At 31.0% G+C, this 8674-nt stretch overlaps 1 pseudogene; it reads right to left on the bottom strand.

Moving 5' to 3' along the window:
- Nucleotides 1-660: 660 nt before the first annotated feature.
- Nucleotides 661-2422, bottom strand: LOC125834343 (protein DETOXIFICATION 49-like; annotated as a pseudogene).
- Nucleotides 2423-8674: the final 6252 nt, after the last annotated feature.

Below are 8674 nucleotides of genomic sequence, written 5' to 3'. Positions count from 1 at the left end.
TTTTTTTTTTTAGTCAATTAAAACTTTTTGTAAATGTCCTTATTATAGCAATATTTGACTCAACGACACTTAACTAAATAATGTCGATAAAGACTTTAACATCCTTTGTTAATATCCATAAAATATGTCGCTAATTAATCATGTAATGCATGTATTATTAAAAATAAATTTGATAAACATGCTGGTAAAATGCCTGGTATGATGTTATTTTGACCACGTGAAAAACTTTCATATGTGCGGAATTGGGAGTCCATGCAGAATACATCGGGATCGTTTGGTTGGGAACTAATTTTTCCAGGATTAATTATTTCGGAGTTAGTTATTCTGGGATAACTTATCACACCCTGTATATGGGATAACTTATCCCATCACTATGGTATAAATGGTGGGATAAGTTATCCCACACATGTCAACCAAACAAGACACCAAACTTTTATCCCAGGATTATATATTCTTATCTCTCACACCAAACGACTCTAACTGTATTAAATGTGTGACAAAATGGGACAATAGTGATTTTTCCATGATATATATATATAGTTTAACACAAAAAATTCAAAAGTTTTTATTTTATTTACTATCTTAAATTTAATATTAAGTCAAATTAAAACAAACAAAATGAATATATATATGAAGAAGAACGTCTTTTCTTATGTTCGATTTGACCGAGTGAAATCTTTTGTTACATATAATATACATATGCGTAATAGAATTTCACTATAAGTAGCAAAATGGTTGGCTTCATGTTTCTGCCTTAACTATACATACATCTAAAATAAGCAGAAAATTATCGTAACATAAATTATATATATATATATATATATATAACAAATAAAAACAGAAAACTAGTGTATTAACAGAGAGAATTATCCTTGTTTTCTGTTATGAGTTGTTTACAGTCGTCGATATTTTCATTTTCATCAAAACCATTGAGAAAAGTTCCTGTGAGATCTTTAGCTCTCTCTGCTTCTAAATCCCAATCTGTACGAAGCAAAACCAGCAACATTGTCACCATACACGATGCCTGCGCAGCCAATAATCCCAACCATAGACCTTCAAAATCAAATCCCGCATAAAAACTTAGTCCAACAGCCACAGGCATTCCCACTAGATAAAAACAACCCAAATTAATATTCGCACCGACTTTCGGCCTCGCAGTTCCTCTCAACACCCCACACCCAGTCGTTTGCGGGCAGTTTCCAATTTCGCAAAGCCCAATTATCGGCAAAACTAGAGACGTCAATGTCAGAATGTCTTGGTCATTAGTAAACATTTTTGCCCAAATTTTCCTTACTGTAACCGCAAAAAAACAGAGCAGAAAACCCCAATATGAAGCTGCCAGCAAGGCCTACAATTGCTGCAATTTTCGCTTTGTTTGGTTGTCTAGCACCTAACTCATTGCCCACTCTTGTTGATACACTGAAACTAAGAGATGATGGAAATATATAAATCAACGAAGTCGTTTGAATTAAAATTCCCATTGATGCAACTGTAGCTCTCGGATTTATTAAAAATCCGCAGAGCAAAATCATGATTTCATACCACCACCATTCCAGGCAAACCGAAATACAACTAGGAATCGCCAAATTCAGAAGTTTTTTCCATCCTTTGAAACACTCTGTTGAGAAATTCTCCCAAGTCTTTTTATACACACCAGTGATAATAATATAGATAATTAAAGAGATAACGAGGTTGAAATTAGTCCAAACAGAGCTCAGAGCAATTCCCTTCACACCTAAATTAAGTTTCGTAACAAGAAGATAATTTATAGGTACGTGGAGAGAAATTGATAGGATCGCGCAAAATGTAAGAGGCAATGTTATGGATTGAGTCCTAAGATAAATACGCAATGGATGAAGTAATGATTGCGCGAATAAATCAGGAATTGAGTATATAAGGTAAGATTGTGCTTCAGTAGCTATATCTTCATCTTGGCCACAGTAAAGAAGAATATTTTTCATGTTGATCCAAAGTAGCGCGATAGGAAATGAAATTAAAATAAGCAATAGTATAGTTCTTTGTAAGGTAAGTCCAAGAAGATTGTATTTTTTGGCACCAAAAGCTTGTCCACAAATTGGTTCCATACCCATAGCTAAGCCAGATAGGATTGAATAACCAGTGATGTTAGCGAATCCAACGGCTAGTGAACCACCAGCTAGGGCTAATCCACCGATTTGGCCAAGGAAGAGCATTGAAATTAAGGATCGAGAGTAAAGGAGGAGACCAGTAAGTATCATGGGGAAAGCAATATTGGCTATGGATTTAGCTTCAATAAAGATAAGGGTGAAATGGGTATTATTTTTGTGATCATGTAATTTGTTTGTTGGGGTTTTAGGGATCAAAAGGGGGAACATGTTGGTGGTGTCTTTGGTAGAGAGTAGTGGTGAACTTGTCTGCTTATTGCACATTATTTATTAGTTGTTGTTTTTTTGGGTTATATATTTAGTAACAAACAACTCTAAATGGGCAAAGAGAAATAATAGTAATAATATTTGATGAAGGGGAGGGGAGAGAGAGAGAGAGAGAGAGAGATGTTAAATGGGTGATTTTAAGCGGAGGAATGAAAGGGTGTTTTTATAGGGACATTGAGGGACTCTTGTTTGGATGTTGGGTAGCCTTCCCACTAAGTGACCATTTGAAAATTGATTTTGTCAACTATATGATTTTCTGTTGAATTTTACTTCCCTCACTTGCAATTGCAATTGCAATATATGTAATGCACTTTTAACTCAATTGGGCATACAGTTCACAAAAAAACAAAAATTATGGTCTTAAATAAGTCTAGAATATATGTATAGTTATAAATCATATTCTTCTATTTCAATTTGTTTGTATCATGTTTTTATTAGCATTTCTTTCATTTTATTTTTTTATATCGCATCTTAAGATCACAAGATTAATAACATTTTATTACATTTTACATATATTTAATTTTAATTAAGACTATAATTTTTTTTTTTTAAAAATTACTTTTTTAAATTTCATGTAAAATTCAGATCGGACAAACAAATTAAATTGAATGGAAGTATTTTTTTTTTAAAAAAAAATGTACATATTCCCATAAATTGGGACAAAATGAGAAATTGTTATGTAGTATGTATAGAGTAGCGTTTTATATTCAACTGTGGGTAGGGAGGGACAGGTGTTCGGGCCGTACGGATTTAATATAAAAACAAATTGATTTGAATTTTTTGATTCTAGATTGAAGAAATTACAGCAAATTTAGATTTATTTTATTGTATTGGATTGGATTTTTAAAATTTTGGATTAATTAGTTTGGATACTTTAGATTTTCAATTTTGAGTTTGTAGGTCACAATAATTCACATCCTCAATTCACCTAAGCAATGTATAACTTTCTACCGTTAATAAGGATTGAAGTTATCTTGTCACTCATACCCTGCAATTTCATATTGGACTTAATACTATAATGAATAAGGTCATAGGGTATTAATCTATTAGACCTTTAGAAATTAGACTTATTAATACCACAACATATACGATATAATTCAATATGATAACCAATTGGAATACATTGTAAAATGGGAAATATAAATTCATAATCCAAAATATCCATATAGATGAACTGTTGATGAACAGTGGGATGACTTGGAATACAGTTAGTGTACAGTTGCATGAGTTTAGAGAATTTGGCAGGACGTTAATGTAAGGGATGATGGAGGATCTTTTGTATGTCACTCAAGTCGTAATGCCAGCGACAAAAGCAAGTTTTGGACGGTTACAATTTAGAAAAAAGACTCAAACCAAAGTTTCATTTTCATGATAGTAAAAAACACATGAATTTTCACTTTAAGGAAATTAAATTCAAATTATAAAAGAGTTAATACATGAAGAAGCCAATAACATTCTAACACCTATGATAAATACATAAAATTTAGCTACTAATTTTTATTTTTATTTTGTATATATAATGTAATTTTTTAAGGAAAAAAATTTCGAAACTTTTTCGATAGTCTTAGTTCTGCCCATAGGAAATGAAAAATGTGGAGGAATTTGGAGTAATTAGTAAGGATTGTCCAATTCTTTTTGCGGCACGTCTCACCGAAAGCCACCACTTTTAAGAATCCCATCTGATATTTCTTCTTCACTTACTTAGAAAGCAAAGGGATCCACATTTATCCCTTTTTCACCCCTTTTAATCTTCTCTAGATCCTTTTTGTTTTTGTCTGCTAATTACTAATCAACATTTCTTAATATAGCATTCTATTGAGTAGTTCACACTCTTTTAACAACCTTACAAATTTTATAATATTTCCTTCGTCTTATTTCATGTGATATCGTTGGACCAGAAACAAAATTTAAGAAATAAGGAAAGATTTTGTTGTGTTTATCAAGTTATCTTTATCAAAGTCACTTTAATGCTTACTTTTAGTTGACTTTTCTTATCGAAAAGTGTTGAGTGAGATAAAACAAGGATACAATGAGGATGATGTCATTAAATAGTTAATGAATAAAGAAAAATACCATTCTTTTTAAAATATACTAAAACGAAAAAGAGGAAATAATATCTTTATTTTAGTATCATTATATTGCAATAAATAGGTATGGTATCACCCCAAGTGCGTACAAAACAGAGGATGATCAAATTAGTAAGAAAATATTCTAGTAGAATTTTACCAAAAACATATGGAAATCTAATTATAAGAAGGAAACTGAATAAGTCAGCGCACATTTGGAATTGATCTAATTAAAGGTATTTCCAGAGTCCTACTTCCTCATTATTGTTGCTTCATTTGAGTCAATGTTGCTACAGAACCAAACTCTAAGTGGGAAGCATAGTCACAGATCACAAGTACTCCCTCCATTCCCTTTATGTGTCACGTTTCATTTGACACGAAACTTAAGAAAAACAAAACAAGACTTGATATGTGTCGTCGAAAATATTCTTTAGTTATTTGTCTGATCATAAATTATTTTATTAAAATTTTAAAAAAAAGAATGTTTAATGTTAGGTTATTTCCGTTTATAAAAAAAATGAAATATTTTAGATGAACTAAAACGAAAAGTGTGTCACGAATATAACGAATACTATACGTAAATGATGTCTGATGGGAAATGTGGACAGTGGCAGTGCCTTGGTCGTACCAGCAAAAACGTGTAGAAAAATTAGTGGGACACAAACTGAACAATAAACCGAAAACGTGTCGAAATTTTGGTTCTTTACAATCAAAGTGCCATAATTTATAAAACACTCTAAACCTTTATATTGACCTCCGTTCATACTACCATTACTTTAATTAGTTACTTGTATGATGGATTAATTATGAGTTCCCACTCAAAAATAAATAGAGAGTAATTAACGCCTTTTCTTTAGCATTTCAATTACGATCTCATAGTAGTTATGTCCAATTTTTTCTTGTTTAAGTTTAGAGTTAACTCATATATATTGACAATATATGATATTTTTATTATATTTGCATTTGTAATAGGGAAACATGCTTTATTTTTTGGGTTATAAATCTTAATTCTTATTATTGATTACATGTAGTTATCTTATAAATGCGTTGACCGAAGATTAATTATGATTTGATTGAGTCAAACAAGAATGCAAAGCAAAATTCGTATTTATAAACAACCGTCCCATTAATTAAGCATGTGCATTGTTTTTGGCTTAAATATATCTAACCATGCATAGAAGTAAACTCATATTATGTTTAATTAATTCATGAAACTAATAATATTGGGTTTACAAAAATTCGTGGTCTTTGACTATAAATATAAATACCTAAAAAAAATATTGCACTATCGTGTTGTTGATAAGACGAGCAAAGAAAAAAATGGTATGAAAGGAAGTTACTTTATGTTAGAATTTAAGATAAAGTTTTCATCTCTTATCTAATTATAATGTGATAACATTGCCACAGCAAAAGACAAGATAACTGACAAAGTAAAGTTCGAAAAATCGAATATATTATCTACCCTTAATCTTATCTCCTCCCTAAAAGGAAGGGTCAAGTTCATACTAGTAAAACGATTTGACGAATCATATATATAAATTATACACATTGGACGTTGTTAGTTAATATAGTTTCTTGATTAGACCTTTGGTCAAAACTTTCAACTCTATCTAAATGAGGAAAAGAATAGTATGCTAGTTTAAAGAACGGTTAGTAGTTTAGTTGGTTGGATACCTCAACTTTTATCTTGTAAGTGACAGTTCGATTTTCCTCATTGCAATCCCCTCCCTATTTTCCCATTCCCTACCCCCAATTTTTTTTTAAAAAAAGAATGGCGGACCAACAAGGATCAATTGTGTGAAAATAGTATCCTTTAATTCTTAACCTGAAATTTCAAGTTTGACTCCTACTAGGAGTATGGAGTCGCCTTTAATTTGTTAGAGAGTGTTTTTACCCTCTTAACAAAAGATTAATTTGTGGTCTTAATTCAAATTAGTCTACAAAACACCGGATGAAAATCAAAAATAAAGATTAGCTTATAATAGAGACTGAAATAGTTTCAATGATCTCCATGTTATTTTATGCTCTCAACATGCGGTGGCACTTCTAAATTTTGTTTCAACGCCAATCAATCACATGAAGGGTGAGAATAGGGTTAAAATGTTCCCATTTTTTAAACTTCATTGGATCATATAAAATCTTGGAAATTCTCTGGCTAGATGCGTGAGTTATGGATCACTCAAATGTTCATTGATGTAGCTAGATCATAGGTGCCACAGAATATAAATGGATATTGAGGAGATCACACTGACAAACATTATCACATTGCCAAATACAATAGTATAACTCTAGTTCTAGTCGCTCCGTTTCAAAATAGTTGTTCAAAATTAAATTAGATTAAATTAATTCACTATTGCAAATTCAAATTTGAAATATTAGTTACCGTTCTTCTCATATAATCATACAAAAAATATATTACTTAATATTATGTTACGAAACTCATAACATACAACTTGTGTTACGATACTCATAACATACAAGGAAGTGGTCCTAGCAGGTGAAAATTATGATGGATAGGGCAAAATATAGAGCCATGCATTCATCGAAACGTGTCTTCAGAGGACGTACGTTAATGAATGAAAGAAATTACTACTCACACTACCAGCTGTAGAATTGATCGGGATCAGATAGACAGAAATTTAAGATTTCTAGTCAGAGTGATTTTACAATATTTAATTGTATACGCATGCAATGGTGGAGTCAAGATTTTCAACAAGAGGGTTCAAAATCTGAAAAAATAGACACATGAAATAGTTTGAACGGAAAATAATAATTTAAATTGAACACTTAAAATCGATTCTACCTAAAGCTTCCTTTATTTGGAAGAAGGGGATATTGACATTATCATGAAAAAAGTATGAAATAAACTGGTCTCAAAGATGTGTTCGATCGATCGAACCCACAAAATGATTGTTAACAAGACTGGGACTTGTGTGTCACGAAGTTTGTGATGACACGTGTCCCAATGAAATGGAAGAAAAGGATAAAAAATAGACAGATATATATATGTACATTATCTTGCCCACAACTAGCTATTATCTATCTCTGCGTTAGATTTAACCAATCAAAATTCCTCTCTCACTCAAATATCATGTACTTGTCCTGCATAGTACAGTGGTAGTCTTTATCCAACCAAATTCCAAATGTAATAAAATTTTGAGTAAATTTTAGAAATTGCAAAGATAAAAATTATATTAGCGCTATATAGCTATAAATATGTTATTTGTGCTTCATAGCTAAATTATGTTTGCTATGGAGCATCTGATTTGTATAAATTTGGCGTTCGTGTTTATGAAAATTGCATTTGAATATGTATATGTTCTTTGTGTTAGGCAAGAAGTGGCGATCGAGATTAGGAGAGAGGTGAGTGAGAGAGGGCAGATAGTGGAGAGAGGTCAATTGTATATGTATATCGGTTAGATAGTTGTATATATGTAATTACTATGTATATGTATCAATGATTGTGTTTGTATATATGCATAAAATTTGAATTTGTATACAATTGAATCGAGTTAAAACATTTGTATTTGTATATCAAATCTCTCTCCCGCTTTATACAAATACAAATTATACATTGTATTTGTATAATTTGAGTTTGTATAAAGCGAGAGAAATACAGAAAGGCAAAAGAAAATTGGGTAGGAGAAAATTTGTATTTGTATAATTATAAGTGTATAGGACGGAGAAATATGTATTTGTATTTGTATGTACAGTCTCTCTCGTTTTATACAAACACAAACACAATTTATACATTTGTGTCTGTATAAAGTGAGAGAGGCAAGGGAGAGAATGAGAATGACGAGTGAGATTCAGGAGAGAGAAGCAAATGACAAAAAATTTGCTACGAATTAAAATTAAATAAAACAATTATTATAACATTTATTTTAAATTAATAGGTTTCTATGATGCACTCCCAGAAATTTATGATATTTATGTCTGATATCAGTAAAACTGCATTATGTAACGTCGAGACCATTGACGTTTAGAAAACATTTTACAGTCAGATATTGATTAATAAATGATGACCCATTCCTAGATACTCATACTCCATCCATAGTTCATTTTCACTTATTTGTGTTTGACTTGACACATCTTTAAAAACGTATTTTTTTTATTTAAAAAAAAGATATATTTTTATTTTTAATATGTTTAAAAAAGAATAACATTTTTCCCCTTTCAACAACACTTTAATTTCAG

Source organism: Solanum verrucosum, unplaced genomic scaffold (genome assembly GCF_900185275.1).
Source record: "Solanum verrucosum unplaced genomic scaffold, falcon-dt-bn FXZP01000279.1, whole genome shotgun sequence".
Classification (NCBI taxonomy): domain Eukaryota; kingdom Viridiplantae; phylum Streptophyta; class Magnoliopsida; order Solanales; family Solanaceae; genus Solanum; species Solanum verrucosum.
This window is presented reverse-complemented; position numbering and strand designations above follow the sequence as displayed.